Genomic DNA, 17599 nt, shown 5'->3' with positions numbered 1-17599 from the left:
GACCTAGGAAACAGTTAGAGTGGGAGAGGAAGGATGAAGAGATGTGGAGCGCAGCGCAACGCGCGCCCGCCGACTCTCTAGCGTTTAGATCGAGCGAAGCTTCTCCATCCCTTTACAAACAAACCTCGTCTAGCGGAAGAGTGGAGATTAAAAAACAGGCTCAGAATCAAAACAGAGCTGGGCGATTAAAAACACCTCCAGAACAAAGCGAGCTGGGAGATTAAAAACAAGCCTCAGAACAAACAGAGATGTGAAAGTTCATGCTTGCCAGCCTGAACATATTACTGAACCTTGTGTCCGGCCTGAACCCCTCCCCGACGCCGTGCTGACCCCTCCCGACGCCGGGCTTGAACCTCTCCCCGACGCCGCACTGAACCCCTCCCCGAAGCCGTGCTGAACCCGCCTCCCCGACGCCGGGCTGAACCCTCCCCGACGCCGGGCTGAACCCCTCCCCGACGCCGGGCTGAACCCCCCCCGAGCGGGCTAACCCTCCCCGACGCCGGGCTGAACCCTCCCCGACTCCGGCTGAACCCCTCCCCGACGCCGTGCTGAACCCCTCCCCCGACGCCTGCGCTGAACCCTCCCCGACGCCGCGCTGAACCCCTCCCCGACGCCGAACCCCTCCCCGACGCCGAGCTGAAACCCTCCCCGTAGCCGGGCTGAACCCTCCCCGACGCTGACCCCTCCCGACGCTGCACAGAGAACCCCTGCTGCGTCGGGGAGGGGTTCAGCGTGGCGTCGGGGATGGGTTCAGTCAGTTAAGAACAAATTCTTATTGACAATGACGGCCTACCCAGGCCAAACCCTAATGACGCTGGGCCAATTGTGCGCCACCCCTACGGGACTCCAATCACGGCCGGTTGTGATACAGCCTGGAATCAAAACCAGGGTCTGTTAGTGACACCTCTAGCACTGAGATGCAGCGCCTTAGGCCACGTCGGGAGCCTTTCTCCTGCCATGTTGTTCAAGACAAAGACAACAGTGATGATATTCCTGACAGGTAACAAACCCCTGTTATTCTGAACTGACACAGCAGGAAAGACGGTTGGAGGTGCCGCCAAACATCACAGGTACATTAGAAAAGACAAGTGTGTATTTATTCAGCGTCTGTGTCTGCGTGTTGTCTGAGATTACAGTACTCACAATCTGTGTGTGAGATGGTACTCACATGGGTTCCCCAGCTGCGGATGTGTCTGCGTGTGTCTGAGATTACAGTACTCACATTCTGTGTGTGAGATGGTACTCACATGGGGTCCCGCTGCGGATGTGTCTGCGTGTGTCTGAGATTACAGTACTCACACTCTGTGTGTGAGATGGTACTCACATGGGGTTCCCCGCTGCGGATGTGTCTGCGTGTGTGTCTGAGATTACAGTACTCACACTCTGTGTGTGAGATGGTACTCACAATGGGGCCCGCTGCGGATGTGTCTGCGTGCGTCTGAGATTACAGTACCACACCTCTGTGTGTGAGATGGTACTCACATGGGTCCCCGCTGCAGATTGTGTTTGCGTCCGTCTGAGATTACAGTACTCAATCTCTTGTGTGTGAGATGTGGTTACTCACATGGGGTCCCCACTGCGGATGTGTTTGCAGGCAGTCTGGATAACAGACTCACAGGCTTCGTTCAGGGCCCGGTCTATCCTGTAGTCTGATCCAGGATCAGCTGAACTGGATCAAGCTCTGGAGCTGAGGGACAATAAACACACTACTTTATTTACAATAACAACAATACTTTATTTACAATAACAATACTACTAGATTTACAATAACAATACCACTAGATTTACGATAACAATACTACTAGATTTACGATAACAATACTGGCTTTATTTACATAACAATAACTAACTTTATTTACAATAACACCACTACTAGATTTGACGATAACAATAACTGCTTTATTTACAATAACACCACTACTATTATTACAATAACAATACTACTAGATTTACAATAACAATACTACTAGATTTAACAAAAACAATACTACTAGATTTACAATAACAATACTACTAGATTTAAACACATGTTTAGTACTCTAAGTGCTGGCAGAGTTTATGAAAACACATACAAATACATCCCATCTCTACATCCTAAGTCAGTAGGAACAGTAAATACAGCCCCATCTCTACATCCTAGTCAGTAGGAAACAGTTAACATGTACAGCCCCATCTCTATCATCCTAGTCAGTAGGAACAGTAAATACAGCCCATCATCTTCCATCCTAGTCAGTAGGAACAGTAAATACAGCCCTCATCTCTACATCCTAGTCAGTAGGAACAGTAAATACAGCCCCATCTCTACATCCTAGTCAGTAGGAACAGTAAATACAGCCCCATCTCTCACATCCTAGTTCAGTTTAGGAACAGTAAATACAGCCCCATCTCTACATCCTAGTCAGTAGGAACAGTACAATACTAAGCCCCATCTCTACATCCTAGTCAGTAGGAACAGTAAATACAGCCCATCTCTACATCCTAGTCAGTAGGAACAGTAAAATACAGCCCCATCTCTACATCCTAGTCAGTAGGGAACAGTAAATACAGCCCCATCTCTACATCCTAGTCAGTAGGAACAGTTAAATACAGCCCATCTCTACATCCTAGTCAGTAGGGAAACAGTAAATCAGCCCCATCTCTACAATCCTAGTCAGTAGGAACAGTAAATTACAGCCCATCTCTACATCCTAGTCAGTAGAACAGTAAATACAAGCCCCATCAGCCCATCTCTACATCCTAGTCAGGTAGGAACAGTAAATACACGCCCCCATCTCTACATCCTAGTCAGTAGGAACAGTAAAATACAAGCCCCATCAGACCCATTTCTCTACATCCTAGTCAGTAGGAACAGTAAATACAGCCCCATCTCTTACATTCCTAGTCAGTAGGAACAGTAAATACAAGCCCCATCTCTACATCCTAGTCAGTAGGAACAGTAATATACAGCCCACAGCCCATCTCTACATCCTAGTCAGTAGGAACAGTAAATACAGCCCCATCTCTACTATCCTAGTCAGTAGGAACAGTAAATACAGGCCCCATCTCTTTACATCCTAAGTCAGTAGGAACAGTAAATACAGCCCATCTCTCACATCCTAGTCAGTAGGAAACAGTAATACAGCCCTTTCCAATCTAGTCAGTAGAACAGTAATACAGCCCCATCTCCAATCCTAGTCAGTAGGAACAGTAAATACAGCCCCATCTCCACATCCTAGTCAGTAAACAAAATACAGATCTTTAGAAACCAGACAAAAGTTGAAGCCTGTTCATGCCATTTGCTGTGTTTCTGTACGTGTGTCTATTCATGCCTGTCTCCTGTGTGTGTTGTGTGTGTGTGTGTGTGTGTGTGTGTTGTGTGTGTGTGTGTGTCCAGTGTCCTTCAGAAAGAAAAAACTACTCATACCCCTTGACTTATTCTACATTTTGTTGTTACAGCCTGAATTCAAAATGGGTTAAATAGATTTTTGGGTTCTCACCCATCTACACACAATACCCCATAAAAACATGTTTTTAGTTAGCAAATATATAGAACATTTTAAACATTAATCTCTCATTTACATCATTATTATTCACACCCATGAGTCAAGCACCTTTAGCAGCGATTACAGCTGGGAGTCGTTCTGGGCCTCTAAGAGCCTTCCACACCTGTAGTCAAAACTGTAACTCGGCCACTCAGGAACATTCACTGTCTTTCTAATTAAGCAACTCCAGTGTATATTTGTCTTTGTGTTTTAGGTTATTGTTCTGCTGAAAGGTGAATTTGTCTCCCAGTGTCTGGTGGAAAGCAGACTACCAGGTTTTCCTCTAGGATTTTGCCTGTGTTTTAGGTTATTGTTCTGCTGAAAGGTGAATTCATCTCCCAGTGTCTGGTGGAAAGCAGACTACCAGGTTTTCCTCTAGGAATTTGCCTGCGCTTAGCTCAATTCCATTTCTGAAAAACTCCCCGGTCCTTAACGATGACAAGCATACCCATAACAACATGCAGCCACCACTATGCTTGAGAATATGTAGAGTGGTACTCAGTAATGTGTTTTATTGGATTTGTGTTCATCTCTTTACCACATGTTTTGCAGTATTACTTTAGAGCCTTGTAGCAAACAGGATGCATGTTATGTAATATTTTTATTCTGTACAGGCTTCCTTCTTTTCACTCTGTCATTTAGGTTAGTATTGTGGAGTAACTACAATGTTGTTGATCCATCCTCAGTTTTCTATCACAGCCATTAAACTCTGTAACTGTTTTAAGGTCACCATTGGCTTCATGGTGAAATCCCTGAGCGGTTTCCTTCCTCTCCGGCAACTGAGTTAGGAAGGACGCCTGTATCTTTGTAGTGACTGGGTGTATTGATACACCATCCAAAGTGTAATTAATAACTGCACCATGCTCAAAGCGATATTCAATGTCTGCTTTTTTATTTTTTTACCCATCTACCAATCGGTGCCCTTCTTTTAGAGGCCTTGGAAAACCTCCCTGGTCTTTGTGGTTGAATCTATGTTTGAAATGCACTGCTCGACTGAGGGACCTTATAGACAATTTGATGTGTGGAGTATAGAGATGATGTAGTCATTCAAAAATCATGTTAAAYACTATTATTGAAGACAGACTGAATCCATGCAACATATTATGTGACTTGTTAAGTTCAGGAGTAAATATGTGCTTATTTAAAAGGGCTTGAATACTTTTCATTTTCATTTTTTATTAATTTGAAGAAATTAAACACCATTGCACTATGGGGTATTGTGTGTAGGCCAGCGACATCTCAATTTAATCCATTTTAAATTCAAATTGTAACAACAACATGTGGAAAAGGTCAAGGGGTGTGACTACTTCCTGAAGGCGCTGTGACTACTTCCTGAAGGCGCTGTCTCTCCAGTGTCTCACCGCGCTCTGACAGAGTCCGTCCACCGTGCTTCCCTTGTCCCCTCGGCCCACCCTCATCAGACAGTGGAGGGTACGTCCTTTCCTGTGGAGTCCGGAGCAGCGGGTCTCCATCTCCCCTCGACAGTGGAGGACTATTTCTGGACTCAGAGAGAAATCCTCCATCAGCATTCTACGGTACTCCGACATCTCCCCCTGGCAGTCCTCAGACACTGTACGACCTGGAGAGAGAGAAGAAGAAGTCAAGGTGTCTGAATACATGTAGCATGTCTCATGGAATGGAGGTCTAATGAAAAACACCCACACATGGCTGAATGATAGAACAGCTATGTCCATGTTAAAGTGTTATGGGATGCATTTTATCCATTGTTTTTGATGGTAAGCCACTCTGGTAGGCTACATATATGATCAAAAAGCCACAGTAGCCTACTTGTCCCCTGTTAAAACTGTAACTTAAAGCGGGTACAGCCTCAGTGTTCACAGTAAAACTGTAACTTAAAGCGGGTACAGCCTCAGTGTTCACAGTAAAACTGTAACTTAAAGCGGGTACAGCTCCAGGTTCACAGTTAACAGTAACTTAAAGCGGTACAGCCTCAGTGTTCACAGTAAAACAGTAACTTAAAGCGGGTACAGCCTCAGTGTTCACAGTAAAACTGTAACTTAAAGCGGGTACAGCCTCAGTGTTCACAGTAAAACTGTAACTTAAAGCGGGTACAGCCTCAGTGTTCACAGTAAAACTGTAACTTAAAGCGGTACAGCCTCAGCGTTCACAGTAAACAGTAACTTAAAGCGGGTACAGCCTCAGTGTTCACAGTAAAACAGTAACTTAAAGCGGGTACAGCCTCAGTGTTCACAGTAAAACTGTAACTTAAAGCGGTACAGCCTCAGTGTTCACAGTAAAACTGTAACTAAGCGGGTACAGCCTCAGTGTTCACAGTAAACTGTAACTTAAAGCGGGTACAGCCTCAGCGTTCACAGTAAAACTGTAACTTAAAGCAGGTACAGCCTCAGCGTTCACAGTAAAACTGTAACTTAAAGCGGGTACAGCCTCAGTGTTCACAGTAAAACGTTAACTTAAAGCGGGTACAGCCTCAGTGTTCACAGTTAAAACAGTAACTTAAAGCGGGTACAGCCTCAGTGTTCACAGTAAAACTGTAATTTAAAGCGGGTACAGCCTCAGTGTTCACAGTAAAACTGTAACTTAAAGCGGGTACAGCCTCAGTGTTCACAGTAAAACTGTAACTTAAAGCGGTACAGCCTCAGTGTTCACAGTAAAACTGTAACTTAAAGCAGGTACAGCCTCAGCGTTCACAGTAAAACTAACTTAAAGCTAGTACAGCCTCAGCGTTCACAGTAAACTAACTTAAAGCTGGTACAGCCTCAGCGTTCACAGTAAAACTAACTTAAAGCAGGTACAGCCTCAGTGTTCACAGTAAAACTGTAACTAAAGCTGGTACAGCTCAGTGTTCACAGTAAACTGTAACTTAAAGCTGGTACAGCCTCAGTGTTCACAGTAAAACTGTAACTTAAAGCTGCTACAGCCTCAGCGTTCACAGTAAAACTAACTTAAAGCTGTACAGCCTCAGCGTTCACAGTAAAACTAACTTAAAGCTGGTACAGCCTCAGCGTTCACAGTAAAACTAACTTAAAGCTGGTACAGCCTCAGCGTTCACAGTAAAACAACTTAAAGCTGGTACAGCCTCAGCGTTCACAGTAAAACTAACTTAAAGCAGGTACAGCCTCAGTGTTCACAGTAAAACTGTAACCTAAAGCTGTACAGCCTCAGGCACAGTAAAATGTAACTTAAAGCTACAGCTCAGCGTTACAGTAAGCACTCGCTGGAAGTTGCACAGAATTTTCACAACGTTCACATTTGAGCTCAGCAGACCTGAAATTTGCTCGTTGACGAAAACATTGAGGGAACATTATAACAATACGAAGCGTGAACGTCTGATTAAATTCGGTTCCTAACCGCTGCGTTAGTGGAATTCACTCCACAATATAATAACCACCGTACTAAAACGACCCTCGCAATGTTTACCATCTGTCAAAGTGGGGGTTATAATGCCTGTATAAAACACATGAACCACATAACTTATGGTTCATTGAGTCTACATTCATTAGGTTAAAGGTCACTGACCTGTCATTTCCTTCATGTTAGGCTATAACTTAAGCTAAAGCAGGAACGTACAGCAACGTTCAATCAGATTGGTGAATTAAAACACATTTTAATATCGTTCTCATTCTTGGATCTTAACATCGCTAGATATATTTACAATGAATGTAGACCACTGAACAATACATTATGTGGTTCTATACAGGCATTATAACCCCAGGGGTCCTGTTAGTAACCTTTAACCTTTAACCTAATGAATGTAGACCCACTGAACAATACGTTATGTGGTTCATGTGTTTCTATACAGGCATTATAACCCCCAGGGGTCCTGTTAGTAACCTTTAACCTTTATAAGGGGTCCTGGGGTCCTGTTAGTACAGTGGCTATTATATTGTGGAGTGAATTCCATAAAGAAACTGTTAGGAACCGAATTAAATCAGATGTTCACGCTTCGTATTGTTACACATAAACAATAAAAAATATATATTTTAAATGCACACGTTCAAGTCACACCTTCAAGTATCACCCCTCAAACATTAACCATTGAATGTGTGTACATGTGTATGAGGGGTGATAAATGCCATATATTAACCATTGAATGTGTGTACATGTGTATGAGGAGTGGTAAATGCCATACATTAACCATTGAATGTGTGTATGGCATTTATCACCCCTCATACATATGTACACACACCCACACTCTCTCCTCCACCCACCCCTGTGGACAGCAGACTCCACACACAACTCTCTCTCTCTCACCCCTGTGTACAGCAGACTCCAGGCACAGTAGCAGATATGATAGTCGTGCCTCTCTAGCGCGGGGCATGTTGGTGTCCAGGTTACAGCGGTGCTTCCTGAGGTCAGCCTTACAGGCCTTGGTCAGAGAGTAGCTAACCTTGTAGTCCTGGGTTATCAACTTCTGACGCGTTGGTCAGGGCCTCTCGACACTGAGGAGGAGGAGAGGGAGGGGAGGAGGAGAGCGGGCGAGATAGAGGGAAGGAGGAGAGAGGAAGGAGAGGGGGATGGAGGAGGAGAGAGGAGGGGAGGAGGAGGGAATCAGAGGGGGATGGAGGGAGGGAGGAGAGAGGAGAGGAGGAGAGAGGGAGGGAGAGGAAAGAGGGAGGGGAGGAGGAGAGCGGGCGAGAAAGAGAGGAGGAGAGAGGAGAGAGGAGGAGAGAGGGAGGGGAGGAGGAGAGAGGGAGGGGAGGAGGAGAGCAGGCGAGATAGAGGGAGGAGGAGAGCAGGCGAGATAGAGGGGAGGAGGAGAGAGGAAGGAGAGGGGATGGAGGGGAGGGAGGAGAGAGAGGGAAGGGAGAGGGGATGGAGGAGGGAGGAGGAGAGAGAGAGAGGGAGGGAGGGAGGAGAGAGGAGGGAGGGAGGAGAGAGGGAGGGGAAGAGAGAAGAGAGAGGGAGAGAGGGGAGGAGAGAGGGAGATGGAGGAGAGAGGAAGGAGAGAGGAAGGAGGAGAGAGAGAGAGAGAGAGGGAGGAGGAGAGAGGGCGAGATAGAGGGAGGAGGAGAGAGGGAGGGGAGAGAGAGGAGGAGGAGAGAGGGAGAGGAGGAGGAGAGAGGGCGAGTGTGGGAGGAGGAGAGACCGAGGAGGAGAGAGAGAGGGAGGAGGAGAGAGAAGTTTTTAGTCATTGTCACATGAAAAGAGAGCTTTCACACACGTCCAAAAGGAGCTGGAAAAATAACACGTTGAGAAAGAAAATGTCTGCTCACTGTTTAATAAAGCCTTTAGTTCAACACCCAACCACTGTTGGCCCGCCCCTTTAATGACCTTTAATATAGCCTTTAGTTCAACACCCAACCACTGTTGGCCGCCCTTTAATGACCTTTAATAAAGCTTTAGTTCAACACCCAACCACTGTTGCCCGCCCTTTAATAAAGCCTTTAATTTAATAAATAATATCCATGTTGATGTAAATCATCTTCACATCTTCATCAGTGGTTTTTCTCCATACCTTCTCAGACATGGCCTCCTCAAACTTGTGGCTGAAGAGACCACTTGTAGACCTTGCCCTCTCCTGCTTGGGTCTGGAAGACAGAAAAACACAGAGACCCAGTCAACGTCCTCAGTAACCTGAAGAACATAGACCAGTCAACGTCCTCAGTAACCTGAAGAACAGAGACCAGCCAACGTCCTCAGTAACCTGAAGAACAGAGACCAGCCAACGTCCTCAGTAACCTGAAGAACAGAGACCAGCCCAACGTCCTCAGTAACCCGAAGAACAGAGACCAGTCAACTCCTCAGTAACCTGAAGAACATAGACCAGCCAACGTCCTCAGTAACCTGAAGAACAGAGACCAGTCAACGTCCTCAGTAACCTGAAGAACAGAGACCAGTCAACTCCTCAGTAACCTGAAGAACAGAGACCAGTCAACGTCCTCAGTAACCTGAAGAAACAGAGACCAGCCAACGTCCCAGTAACCTGAAGAACAGAGACCAGTCAACGTCCTCAGTAACCTGACGAACAGAGACCAGCCAACGTCCTCAGTAACCTGAAGAACAGAGACCAGTCAACGTCCTCAGTAACCCGAAGAACAGAGACCAGCCAACGTCCTCAGTAACCTGAAGAACAGAGACCAGCCAACGTCCTCAGTAACCTGAAGAACAGAGACCAGTCAACGTCCTCAGTAACCTGAAGAACAGAGAACAGCCAACGTCCTCAGTACCTGAAGAACAGAGACCAGTCAACGTCCTCAGTAACCTGAAGAACAGAGACCAGTCAACGTCCTCAGTAACCTGAAGAACAGAGACCAGTCAACGTCCTCAGTAACCCAAAGCATCAGATAATTGTAATTTCGGAGACCGTTTTGTAAGGTAAGATGAGCAGCGTACGTTTTTCACAGAAGCGTTCTCGGTCTCTCTTCGGCAGGAGAAGTACAGGAATCTGTCCAGGTGGAAGTCGTCTGACGACAGCTCGCTACTCGCATGATGCTCTTCTTACACTCCTCTCTGATTGGATGAGCCTGGTCCTGTTGCTCCGCCTCTCGGACTAAGGCTTTCTCCAGACACGCTATGACCTCACCCTGTGAATGGATGTCCTGGGGGGGGGGGGGGTGGAGTGGAGAGAGGGTGGGAGTGAGGTAAGGGGGATGGAGCAGAAGGAGGAGGGAGGGAGGGGTCAGAATGAGGGTGGAAGCAGAGAGAGTGTTCCAATTGGCTAAACTTAAACTCTTTAACATCAACCTCAGCTCTGGCATCTTCCCCAATATTTGGAACCAAGGACTGATAACCCCAATCCACAAAATGGGAGACACATTTGACCCAATAACTACCGTGGGATATGCGTCAACAGCATCCTTGGGAAAATCCTCTGCATATATCATTAACAGCAGACTCGTACAAATGTCAAATTGGCTTTTTACCAAATTACCGTACGACAGACCACGTATTCACCCTGCACACCCTAATTGACAAACAAACCAAAAGCAAAGTGTTCTCATACTTCGTTGATTTCAAAAAAGCTTTTGACTCAATTTGGCTCGAGGGTCTGCTATATAAATTGATGGAAAAGTGGTGTTGGGGGAGAAACATACGACATTATTAAAATCCATGTTCACAAACAAGTGTGCGGTTAAAAATGGCAAAAAACAGATGTCTTTCCTCAGTGCTCTGGGGTGAGACAGGGATTCAACTTAAGCCCCACCTTCTTCAACATATATAATCAATTAGGGCACTATAACAGTCTGCAGCACCCGCCTCACCTACTAGAACAGTCTGCAGCACCCGGCCTCACCCTACTAGAACAGTCTGCAGCACCCGGCCTCACCCTACTAGAACAGTCTGCAGCACCCGGCCTCACCCGCTAGAACAGTCTGCAGCACCCGGCCTCACCCTACTAGAACAGTCTGCAGCACCCGGCCTCACCCTACTAGAACAGTCTGCAGCACCGGCCTCACCCTACTAGAACAGTCTGCAGCACCCGGCCTCACCCTACTAGACCAGTCTGTAGCACCCGGCCTCACCCTACTAGAACAGTCTGCAGCACCCGGCCTCACCCTACTAGAACAGTCTGCAGCACCCGGCCTCACCCTACTAGAATCTGAAGTCAAATGTTTGCTGATGATCTGGTGCTTCTGTCCCCAACCAAGGAGCGCCTACAGCAGCACCTAGATATTCTGCACAGATTATGTCAGACCTGGGCCCTGTCAGACCTGGGGCCCTGTCAGACCTGACAGACCTGGCCCTGACAGACCTGGGGACCTTGACAGACCTGGGGCCCTGACAGACCTGGGCCCTGACAGACCTGGGCCCCTGACAGACTGGGGCCCTGACAGTAAATCTCAGTAAGACAAAAATAATGCTGTTCCAAAAAAGGTCCAGTTTCCAGGACCACAAATACAAATTCCACCGAGACACAGTTGCCCTACAGCAGGTGTTTCCAACTAGAAATGTGATTCACATTTGACCATTTTCAAAACAGTACATTTATATTTTCCAAGGGGCTATTGGGGGAGGTTTTTTCTCTCGCCTGAGTAGAGCCTCATTTCACTGCCMAMAATAATATGTAACCATCTAGTGTTCAGCGAAATAACTCAATGTCGAATACAGGAAGCCTAGTCAAATAATTAACATCCAGTTCACATTACCCGTTACTCTCTCGCAGGGAAACCTTCACTCTTGTGCACACATTTAGAAACGAAACACGACAATTTGAAAAAAGACGACTTTCGAGTAGTAAGACATGTATAAAAGCAACAGATACCATTAATAAGAAGAGGCTAGAAGCGTCGTATATGGTGAGCTACCGAGTGGCTAGGACAGGCAAACACAATACTATTGTGGAGGACTTAATTCTTCCTGCTACCGCGGATATGGCTGGAACAATGCTGGTGGAAAAAGCCCCAAAAAACTATACAGACAATGCCTTCATCAAACAACACTGTTTCACGACGCATCAGTGACATGGAAGGATATGTTTTGAAACAATTCCTGCTTGGCATCCAAGCCGGTGATTTATATGCGTTAAGGCTGGAAGAGTCAGACGTGGCACAGCTTCCTGGTTGTGGTTCCTCCTTTAAAAAGTTGCGGCACACTTCCGTGCTGCTGCAGCATCATGTGGCACGTAATTTTTTGTAATTTTTTTTAGGCCTGTCCAGAATGTCGCTAGTTTGGCATGATGGGAGTCACCGTTTTTAGGTCACGAACGTGAAGAAGAAAATATATCTGCCATTTTTCGTGAAAATGGTTTTAAAATATTTTGGGGGGGGATGAAAACGGGAGTTGTTCTCCGTCAACTGGTAATACATAAATAATGAACATTTCACTTTTAATTCCAATGATTTTTTTCAAGATACAACATTGTCATCTTTGGCGGTATAGATGGATTGTCAAGGAATCAGTATATTATTTTGTATACATATTGCATATTTCCCATCACCTAATGAACCACCACAATACCAGTCTGGTGTTCAGCTCTCTGGGCTGTATTGAACCACCACAATACCAGTCTGGTGTTCAGCTCTCTGGGCTGTATTGACTGTATTAGAACCACCACAAATACCCGGAGTCTGGTGTTTCAGCTCTCTGGCTGTATTGAAACCAACCATCAAAGTACCAGTCCTGGTGTTGCAGCTGCTCTGTGACTGTATGTGAACACCACAATACCGAGTCTGGTGTTCAGCAGCTCTCTGGGCTGTTATTAGAACCAACCACAGATACCAGTCCTGGTGTTCAGCTCTCTGGGCTGTATTGAACCACGCTACAGATACCAGTCCTGGTGTTTCAGGACTCTCTGGGCTGTATTGAAACACCACAATACAGTCTGGATGTTCAGCCCTGGGTGTATTGAACCACGCCAACAAATACCATGTCTGGTGTTCACCTCTCTGGGGCTGTATTGGGATAGCCACCACAGATACCAGTCTGGTGTTCGAGCCTCTCGCTGTATTGACCAACTACAATAACCAGTCCTGGTGTTCAGCTCTCCTGTGCTGTAATTGGAACAACCACCAATAACCGAGTCTGGGTGTTCAGCTCTCTGGGCTGTATTGAACGCACCACCATACCAGTCTGGTGGTTCAGGCTGCTCTGGGCTGTATTGAACGCACGCAACAAATACCAGTCTGGTGTTCAGCTTCTCTGGGCATGTTATTGATTATCCACCACAGAGTTACCAGTTCTGGTGTTCAGCTGCTTGGGCTGTACATTGAACCACCACACAATACCAGAGTCTGGTGTAGCTCTCGGGCCTTATTGAACCAACCACAATGACCAGTCCTGGTGTCCAGCTCTCTGGGCTGTAATGAACCACCCACATACCAGTCCTGGTGTTCAGCTCTCTGGGCCATGTATTGAACACCACCAACAATACCACGCTCTGGTGGTGTTCAGCTCTCTGGTGCTGTATTGAACACACCACAATACCAGTCTTGGTGTTCAGCTCTCTGGGCTGGTATTGAACCACCACAATACCAGTCTGTGTGTTCAGCCTTCTCTGGGCTTAGTTGAACCACCACAATACGCAGTTCCTGGTGTTCAGCTCTCTGGGCTGTATTGAACCACGACCACGAATAGGCCAGTCTGGTGTTTTCGAAGCTCTCTGGCTGGTATTGAAACGCACCACAATGACCAGTCCTGGTGTTCCGCTTCTGGGCTGTATTGAACCACCGCACAATACCATCTTGGTGTCAGCTCGTGGCTTTAAGATGTACGATCAACCCCCAAGCTGAACCTCGTGTCTGCATCGTGTATTCGAATCCACCCTGACTCTTAATCAACCCACTCCCCAACATGGATTCTGCAGAACAGCAACTCGTTTCAGCTCTCATGGCTGATTGAACCCAACCACAATACAAGTCTGGATGGTCTACTTACTCATCTCAGCGGCTGTATGTTGAACCACCACAATACAGTCTGGTGTTCAGCTCTCCTTGGCTGTATTGAACCAGACCACAACCTCAGACAGTCTGGTGTTCAGCTCATCTGGGCTGTATTGAACACTCACCACAATACAAGTCTGGTTGTTCAAGCGCTCTGGCTGTATTGAACCACCACAATACCAAGTCCTTCTGGTGTTCCAGCTCTCTGGGCTGTATTGAACCACCCACAATACCCAGTCTGGTGTGTCAACTCTTCTGGGCCTTAATTGAACCCCACAACACACAGTGTAGCTGCGAATGACAACAATACAGTCGGTGTTCAGCACTCTCTAGGCTCGTAGAGTGAAACCACCACAATACCATGTCTGGTGTTCCAGCTCTCTGGGCTGTATTGAACCACCACAAACCAGTCCTGGTGTTCCAGCTCTCTGGGCTTGTATTGGAACCACCACATACGCAGTTCTGGTGGTTTCTAGCTCTCTGGGTCTGTATTGAACCACACAATACCAAGTCCTGCCGTGATTCAGCTCATCTCTGGGCTGTATTGTACACGCACAAATACCAGTCTGGTGTAATCAGCTCTCTGGGCTGTATTGAACCACCCACAATACCAGTTCTTCGTCTCGCCTGCTTGTATTTAACCACCACCAGTCCGTCTTCACTTGGGCGTTGCACCACACACCGTCTACTCTTGGTAATTCCACCACAACATACCAGTCTGGTTGTTCAGCTCTCCTGGTGTGTATTTGACCAACCACACATACCAGTCTGGTTTCAGCTCTCTGGGCTGTATGTGGAACCACACACATACAGGGCTGGTGTCAGCTCTATGGCTGTAGTTGAACCACTCACAATACCAGTCTGGTGTTCAGCTCTCTGGGCTGTATTGAACTCCACCGCGCAATAGCCCAGTCTGGGTGTATAGCTCTCTGGTGCTGTAATTGAACACACCACAACTAACCACTCCTGGTGTTCAGCTCTTGGGCTTGTATTGCAACCGAACCAACAGATACCAGTCTGGTGTTCAGCTCTCTGGGCTGTATTGAAACCACCACAATACCGCTATCGCTGGTGTTCAAGCCGTCTGGGGCTGGTATTTGAACCCACCGCGAATACAGTCTGGTGTTCAGCTCTCTGGGCTGTATTGAACCACCACAATACCAGTCTGGTGTTCAGCTCTCGTGGGCTGTATTGAACCGACCACAATACCAGTTCTTGGTGTTCAGCTCTCCTGGGCTGTATTGAAACCACCAACAATACCAGTCTGGTGTTCAGCTCTCTGGGCTGTATTGAACCACCACAATACCAGTTCTGGTGTCACGTCTCTGGGCCTGTATTGACCACCACAATACCAGTTGGTGTTCAGCCTCGTGGGCTGTATTGAACCACACATATACGCAGTCTGGTGGTTAAGCTCTCTGGGCTTGTATTGAACCACACAAATACAAGTCTGGTGTTCAGCTCTCTGGGCTGTATTATGAACCACCACAATACCAGTGCTGGTGTTCAGCTCGCTCTGGGCTGTATTGAACCACCACAATACCAGTCTGGTGTTCAGCTCTCTGGGCTGTATTGGAACCCCACAATACCAGTCTGGTGTTCAGCTCTTCTGGGCTGTATTGAACCACCACAATACCAAGTCTGGTGTTCAGCTCTCTGGGCTGTATTGAACCGAACCACACAAACCAGTGCTGGTGTTCAAGCTCTCTGGGCTGTATTGTATGACCACACAAACCAGTCTGGTGGTTCAACCGGGCTGTATTGAACCACCACAACTACCGTCTTCGGTGTTCAGCTCTCTGGGCTGTATTGGACACCACCACTCAATACCAGTCTGGTGTTCAGCTCTTCTGGGCTGTATTGAACCCACCACCATTTATACCAGTCTGGTGTTCAGCTCTCTGGGCTGTATTGAACCACCAATACCAATCTTTACTCTGGGATACCACCACATACAGTCTGGTGTTCAGCTCTGCTGGGCTTAATTGAAACCACCACAATACCAGTCTGGTGTTCAGCTTCTCTGGGCTGTATTGAACCACAACATACGAGTCTGTGTTAGCTCTCTGGGCTGTATTGAACCCCACATACCAGTCTGGTTGTTCAGCTCTCTGGGCTGTATTGAACCAACACACAATACCAGTCTGGTGTTCAAGCTCTCTGGCGCTGTATATGAACCACCACAATAACAGTCTGGTGTTCAGCTCTCTGGGCTGTAATTGAACCACCACAATACATAGTCTGGTGTTCAGCTCTCTGGGCTGTATTTGAACCACCACAATACCAGTCTGGTGTCAGCTCTCTGGGCTGTATTGAACCACCACAATACCAGTCTGGTGTTCAGCTTCTCTGGGCTGTATTGAAACCACACAATACCAGTCTGGTGTTCAGCTCTCTGGCACTGTATTGAACCACCACAATACCAGTCTGGTGTTCAGCTCTCTGGGCTGTATTGAACCACCACAATACCAGTCTGGATGTTCAGCTCTCTGGGCTGTATTGAACCACCACAATACCAGTCTGGTGTTCAGCTCTCTGGGCTGTATTTGAACCACACAATACCAGTCTGGTGTTCAGCTCTCGTGGGCTGTATTGAACCACCAGCAATAACCAGTCTGGTGTTCAGCTCTCTGGGCTGTATTGAACCACCACAATACCAGTCTGGTGTTCAGGCTCTCTGCGGCTGTATTGAACCACCACAAATACCAGTCTGGTGTTCAGCTCTCTGGCTGTATTGAACCACCACAATACCAGTCTGGTGTTCAGCTCTCCTGGCTGTATTGAACCACCACAAATACCAGTCTGGTGTTCAGCTCTCTGGACTGTATTGAACCACCACAATACCAGTCTGGTGTTCAGCTCTCTGGGCTGTATTGAACCACCACAATACCAGTCTGGTGTTCAGCTTCTGGGCTGTATTAAACCAACCACAATACCAGTCTGGTGTTCAGCTCTCTGGGCTGTATTGAACCACCACAATACCAGTCTGGTGTTCAGCTCTCTGGCTTATTGAACCACACAATACCAGTCTGGTGTTCAGCTCTCTGGGCTGTATTGAACCACCAACAAGTCTGTTCAGCTTACAGAACACAACGACAATCCATCGGGTGTTCAGCTTCTCTGGGGGGAGAGGAGGGGCTTATCCGGGGGATACTCGGTGTGTGGGTCTGCTGTGTGAACCACCGACAATACACCAGTCTGGTCGTTACTCTCTGGGTGTAATTGAAACGAACCACAATACCAGTCCTGGTGTTCAGCTCTTCTGGGCTGTATTGAACCAACCACAATACCAAAGTCTTGGTGTTCAGGCATCTCTGGGCTGTATTGAACCACCACAATAACCAGTCTGGTGTTCAGCTTCATGGCTGAGTATTGAACCACCACAACCACAGTCTGTGTTTCAGCTTTCTGGGCTGTAGTTGATGTATCCTGAGAAATGACGAGGTCTGCTGCTTTAGATTGAACCGTCATAGTCTCCAGTTATTGTTTTCATATCTACAAAAAAAAGAGGCTATTGCTTTACTTTCAAGAGAGTCGGAGCTCGATCAAGGGGTTGAAAATGTAGATATTGCCAGGATGTTCCACTCCGTCGAGGAAACAGGAAGTGGAAGCTTTATTCTGTGGCTAAAGTGTCACCTACGAGTGTCCCTAGCCAGTGGTCCCCTAGCCCAAGGTGTCCTAGGACCAAGTGTCCCTAAACCAGAGGTAAATGAACTGCTTCCTAACCTGTTCTTCTTCTCTCTTCCTCTCTGCCTGTACTTGTTGTACATGGAACCT

General features: G+C 47.1%; 1 pseudogene; it reads right to left on the bottom strand.

The window, feature by feature from the left end:
* Window positions 1-1569: 1569 nt before the first annotated feature.
* LOC112079062 (Golgi apparatus protein 1-like) lies at window positions 1570-10042 on the bottom strand (annotated as a pseudogene).
* Between the last annotated feature and the right edge of the window lie 7557 nt (window positions 10043-17599).

This window comes from Salvelinus sp. IW2-2015, unplaced genomic scaffold (assembly GCF_002910315.2).
Source record: "Salvelinus sp. IW2-2015 unplaced genomic scaffold, ASM291031v2 Un_scaffold6828, whole genome shotgun sequence".
NCBI classification, from domain to species: domain Eukaryota; kingdom Metazoa; phylum Chordata; class Actinopteri; order Salmoniformes; family Salmonidae; genus Salvelinus; species Salvelinus sp. IW2-2015.
Note: the sequence above shows the minus strand (reverse complement) of the source record. Positions and strands in the feature narration are given on the sequence as shown.